The 23088-nt window shown below is 36.0% G+C and overlaps 1 protein-coding gene across 7 annotated transcripts in view; it reads left to right on the forward strand.

Annotated features, from left to right (window-relative positions):
* LOC143248778 (uncharacterized) overlaps window positions 1-23088 on the forward strand; it is a 250392-nt gene that overhangs the window by 140105 nt on the left and 87199 nt on the right. The window contains exon 2 of one of the 7 annotated variants that reach the window (XM_076497478.1): window positions 17610-17698. The exons of the other annotated variants lie outside the window; for them this stretch is intronic. The gene's annotated coding sequence lies outside the window, so the exon portion shown is untranslated. The remainder of the gene's footprint in view (window positions 1-17609; window positions 17699-23088) is intronic. 7 annotated transcript variants of the gene reach the window in all.

A 23088-nucleotide genomic window follows, 5' to 3' on the forward strand; every position in this document is an offset into this window, starting at 1 on the left:
ATAGCAAAGTTACTCCTCGAAGGTTTTCTATGCTAGCCATTTCTAATTTAGTAGTAACAGACTAGAAGGAAGGCAGCTAGCTAGTCTACATCACCCACTGTTAACTTTTGGGATATTCTTTTGCCAATATTCGGCAGCTTCATACCTCCCAAAAGAGATCGCTTTCAGAAAGAGTGATCAACAATTGCCTCTTATTGTTGCAAAATATTCATACATTTAGATCGTGAAGATATCTTTAGATGACCAATCCTACTATTGGTTAGTAAAGAATAGCCCACGAGTTGTTGGTAGGTGCTGTCGGGGGTTGGTCAACTGTTCAAAGTTACGCGTGGCAGTCAAAAGCCTTTCAGGCCTTATCATAAACAAAATAACTAAATAAAATGGATGTGTTCCCCATACTTAATTGCATTAGGAAACAAAGGAATGTGAATCAGCTTGGGCGCCAGCATCTCCCATAAAGAAATTTGCAACAAGTCGTACCCCATCCGTGACAAGCAAAGCGTCTGCTGTTTGAAGAAGTGAGAATAAACGAACATAAAGGTCGGTGGCAAATGCCGCCCACGTGCCCCTTGTAATGATATGTGCAACATGATAAAAAATATATCTGACTGGAAAAAAACAAACCAGGTGAACGAAAGTTACTTTCATAGTAAACTTCCAGCTACTGGAGAATGAAACGGATATTTATATTATCTCATACGAAGAACATACTTCTATTCGTTACTTAGACGGCTTATAGAATGGACGAAGAGGAAAGTGACATGCTTTTGACGTATTAACCATACGAAGGAACGTTTTGCAACAGAGACCACTCTGTTAAGAAACGCAGTAGTCAGAGTATAACCACACGTAGAAAACATCTCGTATAACTATATTGTGAGGGTCCATAAGTATCTTTATACGACGTACATAGCGTTTGTATACATGTGTTTATCGAAAATTCTAGATTTTATTTCTTGACACTCGTAAAAAGAAGCTATGAAAACATTAGGGGTCTAGAAACATTTAACACTGAGTTATAAAGAGAGGTGTTTCGAGAGGCTGTAAAGCGTAGACGGTGTTTGATTTGTCCATTTGTTGTAGTGAAATTACTGTGTAGGAAAGACAGTGGATCAATGGTAAGGGTGTTAACCCTAACTATCGATTGGAGCAAAGAAAATGTAAGAAACACGCCTTAAAGACGTAAGGAAGATATTACCAATTGGTTTATTTTAAAACCAAAAGTGGTAAGCCAGCATTAGGTTTTCTGTGTATGTGTATGCACACTTTGTTTCTGTAATAGAAATAAATATAAGTAATATGCGATGAAAATATCTGTGCAAGTGAAACGTTTGTACCTTTTCAGCTAAGATATGTTTACATATAAAGTTTCGTGTTTAGTACAATCGTGATTACACAATGTAACAAAATTTGTACTTTTCTCGTTCCTGGGCAGAATGTGTTATTTCCCAATTGCTTATGCCTAGCGTAAATGGAAAAGACCAATTTTTCTCTTGAAACTTTGCTTTTGTGACCTGGGAGCGTATAACTAAAACATGATGGGAGATTATATTTGGAGGGCTGATACGCGAAAGTGATTTACACTACAGTCACAAATCTCGAAAAACTACTCACTTCTAAACATTTTTGTATAACTTTAGTATAAATACATGTAAATCTTGATTCATGTGTTGTTTTATTCAGACCTTACGTAAATGAAAATGTGCAAATTTGCCTGTTTTTACATTGAAAAATAGATTAATTTCTAAATTTCATTATCCAGGTCACAAAAGCAAAGTTTGAAGGGAATAACGGCCATTTTCTGTACTTTTACAACATAAGCAATTAAGAAATAACACATACTATCCAGGAACAAAATTTGTGTTACATAGTGTTATCAGATAAAAAAAGAAATAGATTTGGTCAATTTACTGGAAATATCGTGACCCAATGAGACAACATCATCCTATTATATTGCTTGTTGTTTGGTCCAAAGCTATTTTATGGGCTATTTGTGTTTTGTCCGGTTTTCTTTCAATCACAAACAATTGTTACTCTAATTTTAACGAGCAAAATGCAAAATTTGCAAAATCGGTGAAGGCAAAAAGTTGTTGTTTAGAATTAAGCACAAAGCTACACAATAGGCTATCTGTGCTTTTCCCACCACGGGTATCGAAACCTGGTTTTTAGCGTTGTAAGTCCGCAGACATGCCACTGAGCCACTAGGGAGCGAAGGCAAAAAGATAAAAAATTGAGAAAAACATTGACTTTACTACATTGTGTCTGAATTTCTAAGTTATGTTTTTTATAACACATAAAGACATTTTTGTCCCCTGGCCCGGCCTGGCTGAGTGGGTTAACGCGTGCGACTCGTAATCTAAGGGTTGCGGGTCGCATCCCGGTCGCACCAAACATGCTCGCCCTTTCAGTCCTGAGGGAGTTATAAGGTGACGGTTAATCCCACTATTCGTTGGTAAAAGAGTAGCCCAAGAGTTGGCGGTGGGTGGTGATGACTAGCTGCCTTCCCTCTAGTCTTACACTGCTAAATTAGGGACGGCTAGCGCAGATAGCCCTCGAGTAGCTTTGCGCGAAATTAAAATAACAAACAAACAAACAAACATTTTTCTCCCTGTGAAATACGAGGTCTGTTCAAAAAATACGCGGACTGTTTGAATTGCGCGGCTCCAGTTGGTTCCAAGGGAATCCGCTTGGTGTCGCTAGGTTTGCACAGATCAGCTGATTACGACGCCATTTCTCGATTGCAGATATCTTCATTTGTGTATTAGCTACGCGGTTTTAAGTGAAGTGCGATTTTCTCGTTTGGCGGATTTCAGAATGAATGACCTGAAGGAGCAACGACTTGCTGTGAAATTTGTGTTAAACTTGGAAAATCTGCGACTGAAACTTTTGCTATGCTTAACACGGCTTACGGTGATGTTGCAATGAAGCGTACGGCATGTTTCAAGTGGCATGAACGTTTTAAGGATGGTCGACAGTCCATTAAAGATGATGAGCGTCCTGGACGTCCTTCCACGTCAACTGACGACCCACACGTCGACAAAATCAACACCCTGGTGCGGGCAAATCAACGCCTGACTGTCAGGGAGCTTGCTGAAGAGTGTGGGATATCAGTTGGATCTTGTTACGAGATTTTGACCGAAAAATTGAAGATGCACCGTGTTGCTGCGAAATTTGTGCCTCAGAACTCGTGAGTTTTTTGGCCAAACACTCGATCACTGTTCTTCCCCACCCACCCCTACTCACCTGACCTTGCTCCTTGCGATTTTTTCTTGTTCCTCAAACTCAAAAGACCCTTGAAAGGAAGAAGATTTGAGACGATTCCCAAGATTAAGGCAAATGCGACGAAGGAGCTGGAGGACATTACAAAAGAAGCGTACCAGGACTGTTTCAACAAGTGGAAACACCGTTGGGATAAGTGTCTGCGTTAGGGAGGAGAGTACTTTGAAGGGGTCCCAGACCTGTCACTTCTAAATAAAGTACATTTTGTTTTATCACGTCAGTCTGCGTATTTTTTGAACAGCCCTCGTAGTTTCCAATATTTGAAGTACTTTTTGAGTTGTTATTATGGTTCAGAATTACAAGGTCGAACGAAGCGTGCCTTTCTTTTGCTCGAGCGGTTAAGTTTATCATTCTATTTTTTATTTTATTTTTCAAGTGATTAGAGTTACGTTTAAAGAAACAAAATATTACAAGGTAATTCTCTTAATTAATATTAGTCCGTAAATTCATGTCCGATTTAGAGAGAAATGATTTTATTTTGAATTTCGCGCAAAGCTACACGAGGACTATCTGCGCTAGTCGTCCCTAATTTAGCAGTGAAAGACTAGAAGGAAGGCAGCTAGTTATCACCACCCACCGCCAACTCTTGGGCTACTCTTTTACCAACGAATAGTGGGATTGACCGTCACATTATAACGCCCCCACGGCTGAAAGTGCGAGCATGTTTAGTGTGACGGGGATTCGAATCCGCGACCCTCGGGTTACGAGGGCCTTAACTACCTGGCTATGGCGGGCCTCAGAGAAAACACTAAGCAGACGCCCCTTGTTCACTTAAAAGGTGAACTAAAAATACTGGATTTTAATTCAAATGATCAAAATTTGGGCTTAATTTGAATTCATTATGGGTTGTATGAAATGTAGTTCTTTCATGTTACAGAATCTCAAACTGTATACCTGAGAACTTTGTCTTTTTATTTTCAAACGTCTACCATTGTTATGACATTTATCACGATGTCGTCTTCTATCAGAAAGAGCGCGTTTGGGCGACGCACGTGCCACTAATACTAAAAATTCAAAAGTAGTTAAAGGCCGAACGAAGCGTGCCTTTCGCTCGAGCGGCCTAGTTTATCGTTCTATTTGTTATTTTATTTTTTCAAGTGATTAGAGTTTCGGTTAAAGAAATATTTGGAAGAATGTATAAATAAGCCTGGTGTCGTCTAAATCGTGGATAGTTACCACAACCGTCAATAATTCGTAAACTCGAAAGAAGAAGACATGAGCTCTGGCAGTTCGTCCTCAGACGAAATTTGTTGAGAATAGATAGAAGAATATTTTGTTAGACGCTGTTTTTCCTTCGGTGCACAACTGGAGCATTTTTGTAGCACTTGTCTTCGTGTGACTCAACGATCTTCTCTTATTGTTCACTCTCGAGAATAAAAGAAAAAAAACACAACAAACAAACTTCGACCGCATGATAAAGGTTTGAGCGCGTTTCTAAAGAATTGTTCTGTAAAAAAACGCCAGAGTTAAGCGCGTGCGTACTATATATTAACTGCTCCCTCTAGTAAAATATCTATTATATCCATTGCTACCTTGTTTTCGTGGTTAATATAAAATAATGTATAAGGGGAAATTATAAGATACAAATATTTTAGATTAACTCTTAAGAAGCAAATACCTAGTTTAGATGAAGCTAAATGATTTCCTAACTTCGTCTGTAACAAACGGTAATAATTAATACGTATATTTCGTCATTAACAATACCTATTGGGATCTTCTGGTGAGCAAAACAGGCTTGGATCTCTTGCTTTAAGTTACATCTTGTTTCGATACATAGAAAATTCGCATATTTGATATTCGAGTGAATGATTATCGAATTAGGTACAGTTTTGGCTAGGGTAAGGCATTTTTTATAGTTGGAAATTTACAACGTTTCAAGAAACTATATATCAATTTTGGAGTTCTTTTCCAGAGTCACCACTGGGATCCAATTACCTCTTAATTCACCCGTTATAAATTCATTCTTACATTTGTTATTTCGAGAAAACATTTTTTCTGGGTTCAATTTCCGTGGAACTGTAGCGTTGTTGTAATTTCTGTATTTGTTAGTAGCTAAACAATTAGGGCCTGGCATGGCCTAGCGCGTTCAGGCGTGCGCTTCGTAATCTGAGGGTCGCGGGTTCGCGCCCGAGTCGCGCCAAACATGCTCGCCCTCCCAGCCGTGGGGGCGTTATAATGTGCGGTCAATCCCACTATTCGTTGGCGAAAGAGTAGCCCAAGAGTTAGCGGTGGGTGGTGATGACAAACTGCCTTCCCTCTAGCCTTACACTGTTAAATTAGGGACAGCTAGCGCAAGTAGCCCTTTGCTCGAAATTAAAAAAACAAACAAACAAACCTAGATGTGAACTGATAGAGAAAATGGTAAAAGCAGGCAAACTTGATGTCTTCCCCAAAACTTCTATATCTCAGACAATGCTTTGATGTCATCAATGTCTTAAATGTAAAATAAATGAAAAGCCACTGTGTAATTACTATATTTGACAAAAAAAATCGCTGAGTAAGGTTTTATTGAAAAAGATACGTTTAGAGTAAATAAAATGGTTATTTTGGTTATTTTAATATAATGTATAGAATTACAGCCTTAAAAGTCATAATCAAATAAAAATATTATATTTGGCAGCAACTATGTAGTATTGTAATCTCAGACCCAAAACATTGATGTCGACAACAAGTTTAGCCGTTTTAATTTGGAGGAAATACAAAAAAAACAAAACGATTCGAACCCCATCCATGTGAAGTACTTTGAATTTAGAATCACGCGACATGTTTGCTAATCTGAGGAAGGGAGGGCGCACACTTAGTGTAATAACAATGATATTTCAGACATTTTAGAGTATTAAACTTTGAAAGCTGGTTGGGTAATGGAACAAGTGAACCTAATATTCGTGATAAAAGAATTACTCTGGTTGACGTTTATTTTGTTTTACTTTTTTGTCCTTTTATAATTCAAAGAATTTGAAAATAACATTTCAGATTTGCTCTTTGTTTTAACACAAATTCGTTGTCTAGGGAGTGTCGGTTAACAAGGTATTAAAAAAAGCAGAAGTTCATTGACTTATACTAGTAATGTTAATTGAAATGCATGATGCGTTTAAAACGTTGTCCCTCCAGTATTTCAGCGACAAGTTTAAAGGCTCAGTTCATGTGTAATAGCCCATCGTGTAATTTTGTACTGAACGAGAAACAAACAAGAGTTGTTTATTCAAAGGAACAAGACTATTTTCAAATTAGTTGTTTGTGTTTTAAGTTTTATCAACTGTGGCTTGGAGTGGCTAGGTGGTAAGGGCGATCGACTCGTATTCTGAGGGTCGTGGATTTGAATCTCCCTCATACAAAATAGGTGTTCTTTTTCAGCCGTTGGGACATTATAATGATACGGTCAATCTCTCTATTCGTTGGTAAAAGATCCCAAGAGTTGGCGGTGGGTGGTGATAACTAGCTACCTTCCCTCTAGTCCCGGCCCGGCATGGCCAATCGTGTTAAGGCGTGCGACTCGTAATCCGAGGGTCGCGGGTTTGCATCCCAGTCGCGCCAAACATGCTCGCCCTTTCAGCCGTGGGGGCGTTATAATGTGACGGTCAATCCCACTATTCGTTGGTAAAAGAGAAGCCCAAGAGTTGGCGATGGGTGGTGATGACTAGCTGCCTTCCCTCTAGTCTTACACTGCTAAATTAGGGACGGCTAGCACAGATAGCTCTCGTGCAGCTTTGGGCGAAATTAAACATAAACTATAATCTGTATTGGTTACCCCTTAGGATAGAAATATACATTCCTGTTTAATTTATATTTCAAACGTGTCTTTTGTAAAAGTTTCTAATATTTCCAATAAGTTAATTCCTTATATAGGTATTGAAATCAGATGTGTAACAGTACTAGATGGTGTAAAAGTGACCAGAGAAAATGTACATTCCGAATCGTTCGTGTCCACAACGCTTCACAGTGACGACGATTTATACCTTATTTTGATTTTTTTCTCTTCCTACTCCTTTTCAGGCCATCAATCTTCGTCGTGTTTTCTAAATACTTATTAACTACATTCACTGATGGCACACCCAGAATAAATACATTTTTAACGTAAAAAATGAACTGGTTTGTAGAAGAAAAAGGAAAAGCACAGAAATATTTCTCATAATAACTGTTTCTCCATCTGGTGAGACGTTTGGAAAAGTCTCTAACCTATAAACCAGAGCAGGATAATTTATCCATTAGGATTAATAGTTGAGCCATGGAAGAAATTAGAGGGCGTTCATAAATTGTTAAACTGCTTTTATTAATTGAGTAGATTGAAAACAACATCAGATAAATAGCTGCCGTCTGCAGTATAATGAAACCTGAAACTTTAGGTTCATCCATGACCAGTGCTCCGTGACACGGACATTGCGTGTGTCTCGAGCGAAGGATGACCAGCGATAATCGATCTCCGACCACGTACGTGCCAGCATCTTTAGAATAACTGTCGCATTCCTATACCAGAGAGTATACAATGCTTTAACAATGTCCTTGGGGAGTGGAGACACGTTAAGGACGAGCCTCCCTCATACAGCAATTCGTAACTGTTTGTCTTGTGTGGTTGGTATTGTATTTAATTAAGAAAATGGTTCAAATAGCTATGGGCACCCACTTGTCGTGTGGGCTCCAACTATTTCTGTCACATCTTCTGCTGTTTATCACTCATTTTCACTGATTAACATGTAAATAATCTTTGGTTAAATAGTATTTCAATTACTTACATTTACTTTTAGCGACAAGTGTACGAAATGCCTTTCACACACACATAAAATACGAGTATAAAGTAGAATCAGCCTGTATGGTTTGCTGCATCACGAAATTTCAGAGGACACTATTTTTTTTTCGGCTCAAACCAGCTCTTTATACCAACATAAAACTTTAGTACAAGTGCACGTGACTGCTTGTGGATATTTTATGCTTCAATCACCCATTTATGCAGATAAGAATCGTTCCATTACTTTTTTCTACATACACTTTACCTCTTATCTCAAGTTTCCCAGTCTTGTAACAACAGCTCGTTTCGCTGCTTCCTGCAGTTGTCTAACCATTAGTTCCTTAATAAACATCGCATAAATTAATTAAGAAATCTGAGAAATTTATTTCGGTCTCTTTCTGGCTGTGTTTATCACTTCCTCCCCTCCCCATTTCTCAAATTTCTTTCAACCTTTTGACTATTGTGTTTCATAATCTCACGTTCGACTACGGCTGTATGATTCTCACATCTAATATTGTAAAACCGAAGAGAACGAACTCTTCCGGAGCGTTGAATTGAGCTGTCTACCAGCATCTTACATTTAACATGTTAAAGATGTTCAGGTATAGAGAGAATATTCGTAAATATTCTCGTCTACTGTCTGCAGTGAATTTATTATTTATTGTAACGCTGTTGTTTATATTAAGTTATTCAAAGGACTGAAAGGATTACAAGGATAAATTGTAAACTGATCCTTCCAACTTAAATGAATATAAGCATTCGTTTTCTATTAGCAAATAACTTCTTCAGTTGTGAAGTTTCTGTAACGATATAAACAAGAAGATACCTTTATAATATCATTGTTTTGTTGTTGTTGTCGTCGTCGTCGGCCCTGCATGGCCCAGCGTGTTAAGGCGTACTACTCGTAATCTGAGGGTCGAGGGTTCGCATCCCCGTCGCGCCAAACATGCTCGCCCTTTCAGCCGTGGGGGCGTTATAATATGACGGCCAATCCCACTATTCGTTGGTAAAAGAGTAGCCAAAGAGTTGACGGTGGGTGGTGATGACTAGTTGCCTTGCCTCTAGTCTTACAGTGCTAAATTAGGGACGGCTAGCACAGATAGCCCTTGAGTAGCTTTGTGCGAAATTCAAAAACTAACAAACTTTTTTGTTGTTAAGCAGAAAGCTACAAGATGGCTTTCTTATGCTTTGCACATCACTGGTATTGAAGCTCGAATATTTACAAAGATATTAACGGCTCAAAAAGTAATGTGGATACTTTGATTAAGGACACATGATGCAGCCACAGTAACCGAAGGGCGTATTCAACAGAATTCTTCAGAATAACTTTTGTCGTAAAGCAATAAATCATTCATGTGAGAGCATTTCAGGAAAGACAGAATATGATGCTGACTTTAATCGAGCCGTGGGTAATTTCGCTTGTCGCTGTCTGATTGTTCGTTTTTACTTTTTTTATCACTACCATATAAAATGAGTGAAATTAACTATCTTTTCAGTAGGGGAGTGTGTGTGTGTGTTTTCTTATAGCAAAGCCACATTGGACTGTTTGCTAAGTCAACCGAGGGGAATCAAACCCCTGATTTTAGCGTTGTAAATCCGTAGGGTAAAATGCTCCAAAATAAAAAAGAACTTCTGTCACCTTCTAGAGGCACGTATTTTTCTACGTATTTTTATAAATCATATCAATTATTCTGAAATTATAATTGATGTGAATTGAAGAATTACATCAAAAATATATCTATATATGTATGTGTATCATTTAGAAGTTTCCCTTAAGCTTACCGCGCTATAACGTAGGTTTCGATACTCGCCGTTGGCACAACACATATACCCAATTAATTGTATAGGTTTGTGCATATTAACAAACAACAGACGGGTATAAAATGTAACGGTTAGAGACAAGAAATCGTTAATATCTTTAACACAGGTGTTAACAATACTTTTAGTTTTAAAATATAAGTTTTTTTTTATTAGAAGAGGGGTATTAGTTTGATATTAAATGGATTTCAGAAAATCCAGTTTATCATATTTCTCTCAGTTTAATTTGAATGATACATTTTTTTACGTTTCATTACTAGAGATACAGCTAAACCTAATGTGACAGTATGTGTTGTAGTGTACTGAAAGTATTAGGCTTATCTCCACTGTTCATTTATAGCTAGTTTGTTTTAAGTTGATTATTAATTTTGTAAGTGGTGTTACTCAGAGCTGGATCTTAGGATTCTTGCTTTGTTTATTTAAATTAATTACATAGATGAAGTTATGGTCAATAAATTATTTGGATGTTGCTGGCTATGAAGATGATACAGTTAATTTACAAAAGGATTTACATAATTTATTGAGTTGGAAAAATAAATGATGATGGGTTTTAATTATGATAAATGCAAGCTACTACATTTGGGTTATCATAATTTGAAAAGGAATAACCTTAACAGTGTCCTGAAAGAAAGAAACCTTTTGGTGTAAATGGTTAATAAGTCTCTTAAGCCATCCAAGCAATGTGCTGTTGTTTGTGGTAGAGCAAATAGGATGTTTGGTTGTATCTACAGAAATAACGAATATAAGTCTAAAAAGGTTACGATTTCATTGTAGAGTCACTGGTTAGGCCACTTTTGAAATATTGTGTTCAATCTTTGGCTCTTTACGTTAGGAAATACATTAAATTGTTGGAAAGGGTTTAGAAGAGGTTTACTAAAACAGTACGTGGGATGGTGGGATTGTCATATGGGGAGAGGTTAAGATCCTTGAAACTGTTAGAAGGGATCTGATTGGAGTGTTTAAACTTGACAAAAAGAATTGATCCTTTCGATGCATCAACATTTTTCATACTTAACAGCATTAATGATAAGACTAGGAGACACAAATGTAGAGTAAGGGAAGGTAGAAGCCGTTTTCAGCTAAAACAATTTAATTTTTCAAATAGGGCAGTTGGCTTATGGAATGAGTTGCCTCCTGATGTTGTGGAGGCAGTAAATATGTGTGAGTTTAAATGAAGGCTTGATAGATATATGAATGATAAGGGCTAGCTTTAAGCTTATTTAATTATTTAATAGTTATAGTTTGGCTTAGAGGATGGGAGAGCCGATGGACCAATAGGTCCCTTTTTGTCTTTCAACATTAAACATTATGTTGAGTGTCAACTAATAAGAAGAAGAATTTATATATTGTTCTCATTATTGTTTTTAACAACAAAGTATTTAGTAAATTATTTAGCAGTTAATTAAGAGTAACTAGACGTCCATCTTTATTAACTAACTAATATTATTAGCAATAATTAGTAATATAATTAGTGTTAACTCACAATTTATGGAATAAATTGTGAAATAGTTTGAGTTTAATTAATGTTACAGTTACTTGATGTCTATATTGATAATAAAACTAGTATAGAACTAAAACTAAAGTCAGCAATATTAAGTGGGGTTATAATTAGTCCAGGAAGATGTGTAATTAAATTTATAGCAATGTGATAGGTGTAAGAATTAGAAAAGATTTGAAAAATATGTGAATTTTTCTGCGATTCTGAGAGCCTGTTTATTTGAGGATAACTTAGGGATAATTCAGGGGAATGTTATGTCATTGGGGTGTAAATATAGCGTATTAGTAGCACATATTAAGAAGAAAGACAGGATATGTACAGATCTGTGGTTAAGGTTCTTTTAAGAGGAAATTATGAAAATACTGGTAGATTCAAAAGGTTGCATAATAGCTAGAGGTATTGGGGAATATTCAGTTAGCACTTGAATATATCATTTCTGACAGATTTAGACCTATGGCTCCTGATGCGTAAATGACTCTTCCAGATTGTAGCAATTTCAGAAGTGCTTCCTAGGACTAAATGGAAGAATGAATTACTTTACGGGATCCAAGGCTTAAATGAAAGATTAATAAGAGAATGTTTAGAGCAACATCTGGACTACTTTGATAGAGACGGAATTTACTTACATTGATTGGTTAAAAAAAGGTTCATAGTGATGATGGAGCTTAGTGAATTGGGAATAAACAGAGTTACAAAATAGCTAAGAAATAAAAAATATGAGATTTAGAACATGAGTTAAGTAATGATTTTTAAAGATAAATTTGTCAGATTTAAGTATAATTTTAGTACTATTGTTCTCACGTGTCAGAAATAAGATAAAATTGAAAACACACAAACTTGGATAGGTTTGGAGAACACTAATTATATGAATTATTTTGAGATTCCAAGTTATTAAATATTTAACGCTGTTAGAACTAAGAAAAAACAAGAGGAAGACGAGCCTTCTTAAAACGGATGAAATTCTTACTCTTTGAAAATAAGATATAAAAACAGTAATTATGAAATTTGCAATGACGGGTTTCAATAACAGAAAGTTTTTAATTTACAATTGTGTTTGGGCCAACCGGTCAGGCTAATGAGAAATGTATAATTATTCTAGTGGGAAGTAATACGATGAGATCACTGTTGTTGATAATAGAATCACCGATGAAATAGTTACAGAAGACTTTAATTTAGACTAGTCATGTTATCATCATAGGAAGAAAATTATTAATGCTGTGAACTTGTTTTAGCACACAAACTAATGGGATAAAGTAGTTAAGGAATAAAGTTTCTTGAAGGGATTCAAGATGTTATTTTAAACCAAATAGTTAAGGGATTCAGGAAGGTATTTTAAACCAAATAGTTAAGGGATTCAGGGTGGTATTCTATGCAAATAGTTAAGGGATTCAGGGTGGTATTCTATACCAAGTAGTTAAGGGAGGGTGGTATTTAGGAATTGAGAGTGGTATTCTATACCAAGTAGTTAAGAGATTCAAGGTGGTATTCTATACCAAGTAGTTAAGGGATTCAGGTGGTATTCTATGCAAAATATTTAAGGGATTCAGGGTGGTATTCTATACCAAGTAGTTAAGGGATTCAGGGTGGTATTCTATACCAAGTAGTTAAGGGATTCAGGTTGGTATTCTATACCAAGTAGTTAAGGGATCAAGGTGGTATTCTATCCCAAGTAGTTAAGGGATTTAGGGTGGTATTCCACACCAAATATTTAAGGGAATCAGAGTAATCTTCGATACCATATACTTAAGGTATTCATAGTGATATTCGATACCATATATTTAAGGGATTCATGGTGGGATCCTATACCAAATAGATAAACAATTCAGGGTACTATTCTATGCAAAATATTTAAGGAATTGAGAGTGGTATTCTATGCAAAATATTTAAGGAATTGAGAGTGGTATTCTATATCAAGTAGTTAAGGAATTCAGGGTGGTATTCTATACCAAGTAGTTAAGGGATTCAGGGTGGTATTTTATACCAAATAGTTAAGGGATTCAGGGTAGTATTTTAAACCAAATAGTTAAGGGATTCAGAGTAGTATTCCTAACCAAATATTTAAGGGATTCAGAGTGGTCTTCGATACCAAATACTTAAGGTATTCATAGTGATATTCGATACCAGATATTTAAGGGATTCATGGTGGGATTCTATACCAAATAAATAAGCAATTCAGGGTATTATTCTATGCAAAATATATAAGGAATTGAGAGTGGTATTCTATACCAAGTAGTTAAGAGATTCAGGGTGGTATTCTATACCAAGTAGTTAAGGGATTCAAGGTGGTATTCTATACCAAGTAGTTAAGGGATTCGGGGTGGTATTCTATACCAAGTAGTTAAGGGATTCAGGGTGGTATTCTATACCAAGTAGTTAAGGAACTGAGAGTGGTATTCTATACCAAGTAGTCAAGGGATTCAGGGTGGTATTCTATGCAAAATATTTAAGGAATTGATGGTGGTATTCTATACCAAGTAGTTAAGGGATTCAGGGTGGTATTCTATACCAAGTAGTTAAGGAACTGAGAGTGGTATTCTATACCAAGTAGTCAAGGGATTCAGGGTGGTATTCCACACCAAGTATTTAAGGGATTCAGAGTAATCTTCGATACCATATATTTAAGGGATTCATGGTGGGATCCTATACCAAATAGATAAGCAATTCAGGGTACTATTCTATTCAAAATATTTAAGGAGTTGAGAGTGGTATTCTATGCAAAATATTTAAGGAACTGAGAGTGGTATTCTATACCAAGTAGTTTAGGAATTCAGGGTGGTATTCTATACCAAGTAGTTAAGGGATTCAGGGTGGTATTCTATCCCAAGTAGTTAAGGGATTCAGGGTGGTATTCCACACCAAATATTTAAGGGATTCAGAGTAATCTTCGATACCAAATACTTAAGGTATTCATAGTAATATTCGATACCAGATATTTAAGGGATTCATGGTGGGATTCTATACCAAATAGATATGCAATTCAGGGTACTATTCTATGCAAAATATTTAAGGAATAGAGAGTGGTATTCTATACCAAGTAGTTAAGGGATTCAGGGTGGTATTCTATACCAAGTAGTTAAGGGATTCAAGGTGGTATTCTATGCAACATATTTAAGGAATTGAGAGTGGTATTCTTTACCAAGTAGTTAAGGGATTCAGGATGGTATTCTATACCAAGTAGTTAAGGGATTCAGGGTGGTATTCTATGCAACATATTTAAGGAATTGAGAGTGGTATTCTTTACCAAGTAGTTAAGGGATTCAGGGTAATATTTTAAACCAAATAGTTAAGGGATTCAGAGTAGTTTTCCTAATCAAATATTTAAGGGATTAAGAGTGGCCTTCGATACCAAATACTTAAGGTATTCATAGTGATATTCGATACCATATATTTAAGGGATTCATGGTGGGATCCTATACCAAATAGATAAGCAATTCAGGGTACTATTCTATTCAAAATATTTAAGGAATTGAGAGTGGTATTCTATGCAAAATATTTAAGGAACTGAGAGTGGTATTCTATACCAAGTAGTTTAGGAATTCAGGGTGGTATTCTATACCAAGTAGTTAAGGGATTCAGGGTGGTATTCTATCCCAAGTAGTTTAGGGATTCAGGGTGGTATTCCACACCAAGTATTTAAGGGATTCAGAGTAATCTTCGATACCATATACTTAAGGTATTCATAGTGATATTCGATACCATATATTTAAGGGATTCATGGTGGGATCCTATACCAAATAGATATAAGCAATTCAGGGTACTATTCTATTCAAAATATTTAAGGAATTGAGAGTGGTATTCTATGCAAAATATTTAAGGAACTGAGAGTGGTATTCTATACCAAGTAGTTTAGGAATTCAGGGTGGTATTCTATACCAAGTAGTTAAGGGATTCAGGGTGGTATTTTATACCAAGTAGTTAAGGGATTCAGGATAGTACTTTAAACCAAATAGTTAAGGGATTCAGGGTAATATTTTAAACCAAATAGTTAAGGGATTCAGAGTAGTTTTCCTAATCAAATATTTAAGGGATTAAGAGTGGCCTTCGATACCAAATACTTAAGGTATTCATAGTGATATTCGATACCAGATATTTAAGGGATTCATGGTGGGATTCTATACCAAGTAGATAAGCAATTCAGGGTACTATTCATTGCAAAATATTTAAGGAATTGAGAGTGGTATTCTATACCAAGTAGTTAAGGGATTCAGGGTGGTATTCTATACCAAGTAGTTAAGGGATTCAGGGTAATATTTTAAACCAAATAGTTAAGGGATTCAGAGTAGTTTTCCTAATCAAATATTTAAGGGATTCAGAGTAATCTTCGATACCAAATACTTAAGGTATTCATAGTGATATTCGATACCAGATATTTAAGGGATTCATGGTGGGATTCTATACCAAATAGATAAGCAATTCAGGGTACTATTCTATGCAAAATATTTAAGTGGATACCAGTAGTTAAGGGATTCAGGGTGGTATTCTATGCAAAATATTTAAGGAACTGAGAGTGGTATTCTATACCAAGTAGTTTAGGAATTCAGGGTGGTATTCTATACCAAGTAGTTTAGGGATTCAGGGTGGTATTCCACACCAAGTATTTAAGGGATTCAGAGTAATCTTCGATACCATATACTTAAGGTATTCATAGTGATATTCGATACCATATATTTAAGGGATTCATGGTGGGATTCTATACCAAATAGATAAGCAATTCAGGGTACTATTCTATTCAAAATATTTAAGGAATTGAGAGTGGTATTCTATGCAAAATATTTAAGGAACTGAGAGTGGTATTCTATACCAAGTAGTTTAGGAATTCAGGGTGGTATTCTATACCAAGTAGTTAAGGGATTCAGGGTGGTATTTTATACCAAGTAGTTAAGGGATTCAGGATAGTATTTTAAACCAAATAGTTAAGGGATTCAGGGTAATATTTTAAACCAAATAGTTAAGGGATTCAGAGTAGTTTTCCTAATCAAATATTTAAGGGATTAAGAGTGGCCTTCGATACCAAATACTTAAGGTATTCATAGTGATATTCGATACCAGATATTTAAGGGATTCATGGTGGGATTCTATACCAAGTAGATAAGCAATTCAGGGTACTATTCATTGCAAAATATTTAAGGAATTGAGAGTGGTATTCTATACCAAGTAGTTAAGGGATTCAGGGTGGTATTCTATACCAAGTAGTTAAGGGATTCAGGGTGGTATTCTATCCCAAGTAGTTAAGGGATTCAGGGTGGTATTCCACACCAAATATTTAAGGGATTCAGAGTAATCTTCGATACCAAATACTTAAGGTATTCATAGTGATATTCGATACCAGATATTTAAGGGATTCATGGTGGGATTCTATGCAACATATTTAAGGAATTGAGAGTGGTATTCTTTACCAAGTAGTTAAGGGATTCAGGGTAATATTTTAAACCAAATAGTTAAGGGATTCAGAGTAGTTTTCCTAATCAAATATTTAAGGGATTAAGAGTGGCCTTCGATACCAAATACTTAAGGTATTCATAGTGATATTCGATACCATATATTTAAGGGATTCATGGTGGGATCCTATACCAAATAGATAAGCAATTCAGGGTACTATTCTATTCAAAATATTTAAGGAATTGAGAGTGGTATTCTATGCAAAATATTTAAGGAACTGAGAGTGGTATTCTATACCAAGTAGTTTAGGAATTCAGGGTGGTATTCTATACCAAGTAGTTAAGGGATTCAGGGTGGTATTCTATCCCAAGTAGTTAAGGGATTCATAGTGGTATTCCACAACAAATATTTAAGGGATTCAGAGTGGTCTTCGATACCATATACTTAACGTATTCATAGTGATATTCGATACCAGATATTTAAGGGATTCATGGTGGGATTCTATACCAAATAGATAAGCAATTCAGGGTGCTATTCTATGCAAAATATTTAAGGAATTGAGAGTGGTGTTCTATACCAAGTAGTTAAGGGATTCAGGGTGGTATTCTATACCAAGTAGTTAAGGGATTCAGGGTGGTATTCTACATCATTTAGCAAGAGATCTGAGTAAAAGGTATTAGTAAATTTAAAATGGTTTATAAGAAACAGTTGATTGACAATGTTGAAACACCATCGATTTTGTTTACATTTGTTAAAGGTAAGCAAAATGATAAAGCTTGATTGACTTTTAAATATGTCAAGGATGTTTTTGTAAATTATGATATGGCCGAAATCTGTAAATTATGATATGGCTGAATTTTGTAAATTATGATATGGCTGAATTTTTAAGTACATATTTTTTCCTTTTTCAAGAGAAGATATTAAGAACATTCTCGACCCTGAGGCATTTAATGGGATCTTTTGGGATGAACTTGGATCATATAAATATTAGCTCTAAACTGGTAAGTAGAAAGATTAAAAATCGATAAAACGTTAGGACGAGACAAGATTTTCCGAGGGTTTTGAGAAAGTCAAAGCTCAGATATGATCTCTCTCTTTCACTTTTTATAGGCCAATGAACAATGAGCAAGTGCATGAGAACAGGGTAACTGATAATGCTATTCTTCTTTTTCTAAAAAGAGCGAGAGGGGGGGTAATACGAATTACCCTCGAAACTGTAAACCGTTTTGTCATTCTTCTAATAGAACCAGCTTTGCAAAATCTTTTAGAAAAGCGAAATTTGCCGTAAAGAAAACGCAGCCTGGATTGACTAAATAGAAATATTATTTTACGGATGTATTATTTTTTTGTAAAATAATGTCTGTTACCCGGATGACGGCAACGGGGAGGATGTAAAATAGAAGGTCATGAGAAAAACATTTTAACAAGATGCCACAAAAATATTAGCTAAGAATATTACAATGGTGAAGAATGGGAAAAGACTCGTAAGGTGTTTTGTAGGAAAAGGAGCGAAAAAATTAATTGGATTCCGGTAAAAAAAAAAAAAATGTACTAGTAGAGTATCTGAGGATTCGGTGCTTGGAAATTTGTTTTGTTTTTATTTGTGTTAGTAATATTTATAAGAACATAATAACAGGTCAAGTTTGTGGATGATATGAAACTAATGTCTGTGTTTATTTATACTGATGATGTTAACACACTACAGAACGACTTGAATCAATGGTTATTTGGACAAATATTTGGCAAATGACCCTTAGCCATAGTAAATGGAAGATAATGCATTTGGATTACAATAATTTCTGTCACATGTTTAACGTGATGGTAACACAGTAACCCGACTTGGCACACTGATGGATAAGTCATTCACACCATGGACGTAATGATCTGTTTCTGGTGGCAACGATTGTAGCATTTTAGCGCTATCTAAATATAAATTGTTTAGGAGTTGAAATTGGTATATATCACTATATAAACCAGTACTTATGTTTCACTTAAACTGCTGTTTATATCCTTGATTTTCGTACCTAAGAAAGGGTATTGATTTATTGCAGGTGCTTCAGGGAAAGGATATTAGGATGATTCTACTGATGTAATGATTATCCTGTTTCGTAATAGGTGTTTTATTATATTGTATCTTCAAATAAGAAGAGTAGGAAGTGGTCTCATCGAAGTTTACAAGAGTATCTGATATGATAAGATGGGATAAAAGCCTACGCTTTCTATCTGTTTAAGTCTGAAAGCAACAGGAAGAGAGAACACAAAATTAAGACTTGGAAAAGATAGGTTAAGCTCCAGTTAAGAAAGTTTTATTTCTTCCAACAAGGTGATTTGCTTATATATTAAAATAACTGCCGTTAGAAGTAGCGAAGCTGGCATTTTACAATAATTTGTTTGATTGTAATTAAGCACAAATCGAGAAATAGGATATCTGTGCTCTGCCCACCACGGGTATCGACACCTGGATTATAGCGGTGTGGCTTGTTTTGAATTTCGTTCAAAGCTACAAAAGGGCTATCTGTGCTAGCCGTCCCTAATTTAGCAGTGTAAGACTAGATGGAAGGCAGCTAGTCATCACCACCCACCGCCAACACTTGGTCTACTCTTTTACCAACGAATAGTGGGATTGATCGTAACATTTAACGTCCCTACGGTTGAAAGGGCAAGCGTGTTTGGTGTGATGGGGATTCGAACCCGCGACCCTCAGATTACGAGTCGAGTGCCTCAACCACCTGGCCAACCCGGGGCTATAGCTGTGTGGATCCACAGACATACCGCTGTGCCACTAGAGGGATTACAATAATTTAGAATAAAAATCAATAATTTCCTTAGAAATAAGAAGTAGGTTTTTTGTTTTCTATTCCGTGAAGGTGAGTATACAGACAAAACCTTGGTTGACCACATTGTTTCTCGTTGTCCGGATGTTATGACATTTGTTCCACTTCCCATTGCTGTCGAAATATTTTAAAATAAGAATGAGTTGTTGTTGTTTTGTTTGAATTCAGCACTAAGCTACACAATAGGCTATCTGTGCTCTGCCCACCACAGGTATCGACACCCGGTTTTTAGCGTTGTATGTCCGCAGACGTGCCGCTGAGCCACTAGGGGCAGAAAAATGAGAAAATTAAGTTAATAATAATGTAAATACTAAAATATAGAAACATATCACGTTACTCTTTTTTTTTTTTTTTTTTTTACTGAAACGTGATTTTATGTGAACTCCATAATACATATATATTTATATTAAAAGAAATCTGGCACGGCCTGGTGATTAGGGCAATCAACTTGTTACATGAGAATAGCGGGACTGGAATATCGTTCCCAAACACTTAGTCACCCTTTCAGTCATGGAGTCATTATAATGTGATGATCAATCCCACTGTTCTTTGATAAAGAGTAGTCTAAGAGTTGGCGGCAGGCGGTGTTGACTAGGTGCCTTCATTGCCTCTTTAAAATCAGTAACAGCTCGCGTAGATAGTCCTCGTGCAATTGAACGCGAAATTAAAAAAAACAAACAAACAAAATCTTATGAAGATAATATGATATACTTCTAAGTGACTTAAAACATCGGAAACAGAAAATAAGTTTTTGGAAAAATACGTCTATGTTTCTTGGCACCTGCTTTGTAAGATATTGTTGGAATAATTAGGTTAAGAGAAGAAGAAAAATGGCTTAGAGCGGATGAGGTTAATGATTCTTTATATTTCAGGAGATCAATTCTACTCTGTTCGTAAGCAAAGATCGATTCCTCCACAGTCTTCACACGATAATGTCATAGCTAAAGCACAGGAGAAACTTCGAGAACAATTTAATACCCTCCTCTCTTCTGCTGTTAGAATAAGAATTTAGTTTTTCACATTCCAACAGAGTATGTAACGACATCTGACGGAATAACACATTGAATTATTGATACTGAATATGATACATTCTAAAATCGTAAACAGTGTAACTTCCGAAGTGAGTAACAGATTCTCGGATGAGTCTATTTTATGTGTGTTACTGAATGGATAAAACTCGCGACGACCTTTGAGGTTTGTTTTCTTAATTTTGTAGTATAAAAGTACTCAAGGGTTACATGTCCTAATTTAGCAGGGAATTGTGTGATTCATCGTCACATATAACGTCCTCACAGTTGAAAGAGTGTGCGCTGACGGCGGCAAGTTTCGATCACGTTTCACCACATTAAGTACGATTATTTTCCGGTACCAAGAGTTAAAGTTCAATACTGTGAATCAATGATTCTTATTTTAAATAATCCAAACAGGGAAATCAGATGTCGATGTTTGGTTTTCGCTTCCTTTCAGTTTTGTTATATATTCGTCACTACTGACTTTTCTGTCAATGAGGCTTTATTTTGTGCTTTCTAGAGGAATGTTTTGTGATTTATAACACTCGTAAATGACACATGAACTTAATAAACACAAAATCTGGAGCTACGTCTTTACAAGTGTACTCTCAAGTCGGTTGGTATGGGTCTTAGAACTTCAATGAAAATAAAGGATGAAACAACAACAAAACAACAACTAGGCCTTCTTAGTTTATCTTAAGGTTAACAGTCTTCAGGTTAACCTGAAGATGACTTAAGAAGTTCGAAACGTTGTTCTGTACTTTATTATTATCATTAAAGTACTAATACCCATAACCAGCTGTCTTCAGAATACATTCTTATTTCAAGTGGGTGTCTCGTCATCGTGAATACGTTCATGTAGTTACTGACGTGAATAAAGAAACATCGAAACTGTTAATTTTGTAGCATATTCATTCATATAAAAAGAAACATCGTTTTTAAATGTTGAATAACGAAATCCTTATCAGAACTTTCTGAGAACTGTTGCAGTTTCGAATTACTTTTGTTATCAACAGCTCAGTTACATTTGTGATAAAAGAATAACATCTGAAGAAGCTGTAAACGTGTTAGTTCAGCTGTATTAATAATAGAATTGTTATCCAGAGAAACTGTAAATGTGTTAATTCAGCTGTATTAATAATAGAATTGTTATCCAGAGAACTGTAAACGTGTTAGTTCAGCTGTCCAGAGAAACTGTAAAAGCGTGTTCCAGAGAAACTGTAAACAGCTGTATTAATAATAGAATTGTTATCCAGAGAAACTGTAAACGTGTTGGTTCAGCTGTATTAATAATAGAATTATTATCCAGAGAAACTGTAAACGTGTTAGTTCAGCTGTATTAATAATAGAATTGTTATCCAGAGAAACTGTAAATGTGTTAGTTCAGCTGTATTAATAATAGAATTGTTTGTTTTTCGCGGAAAGCAACACGAGAGCTATCTGCGCTAACCGTCCCTAATTTAGCAGTGTAATTGAAGACAGCTAGTCATCACCACCAACCGCCAACTCTTGGGCTACTCTTTTACCAACAAATAATAGGATTGGCGGTCAAATTATAACGCTCCCACGGCTGAAAGGGCGAGCATGTTTGGTGTGACGTTTGATCCGAACCCGCGACCCTTAGATTACGAGTCGAACGCCTTAACCCACCGGGCCATGCCAGGCCCATACAACAGTGGCGTAGCCAGGGTTTTCTGCGCCCGGGGACAAAGTCAGTTTTTGTGACAAAATGTAAGGCATAATTCCTAATTATGTAACATCAATTTGACCCCTCCCTCCGATGCTGCGCCCGGGGACAGATGTACCCCCTTGCCCCCCTAGCTACGCCACTGTCATACAATTGTTATCCAAAGAAACTGTAAACGTGTTAGTTCAGCTGTATTAGTCATATAATCGTTATCCAGAGAAACTGTAACTTCATTAATTCAGCTGAATTAGTCATATAAATGTTATCCAAATAAACTATAAATTCATTAGTTCAACTGTACTGGTGACATAAAATATTGACCAAAGAAACTGTAAAGATGTTCGCTTCATTTATGGGAGTGTTATAAGAGTGACAATCAATCCTGTTTGTCTGTTCATGGAGTCTGATAAAACCTTTGTATCGGAGAATGAAACAGGCTGGCTGTCTCCTCTCTGGTCATTAATTTAAACTTTGAGACGGACGGTTAAAATCTAAATATCTCTGACCTGGCCATTTGATATAGGTGTGCGTAAGATGCAGCTTGGGCGGAAAATACCAATTCATGTTTCGATTTTGTTTTTTAGCCTGACTATTAATGCGTGATGCGCTTCAAAAATTACAGTATTTTACATTTCAATATAAATAACTATTCTTATCTCTGTATATAAATATTGGAATTTTAAAAAAAATATATATATTATTTTGTTTCAAAGCTGTAAACAGTTACTAATGTATATCAGGACGACTTGTATGGGTTTTAACACTTTTACCAAAATAAAGCAGAGAACAACGTTTCGACCTTCTCAGGTCACCTTCAGGTTAGCACAGGTACATTTTTACTTCAAGTGGGTTTTTTTGTC

This window comes from Tachypleus tridentatus, chromosome 4 (assembly GCF_004210375.1).
Source record: "Tachypleus tridentatus isolate NWPU-2018 chromosome 4, ASM421037v1, whole genome shotgun sequence".
NCBI classification, from domain to species: domain Eukaryota; kingdom Metazoa; phylum Arthropoda; class Merostomata; order Xiphosura; family Limulidae; genus Tachypleus; species Tachypleus tridentatus.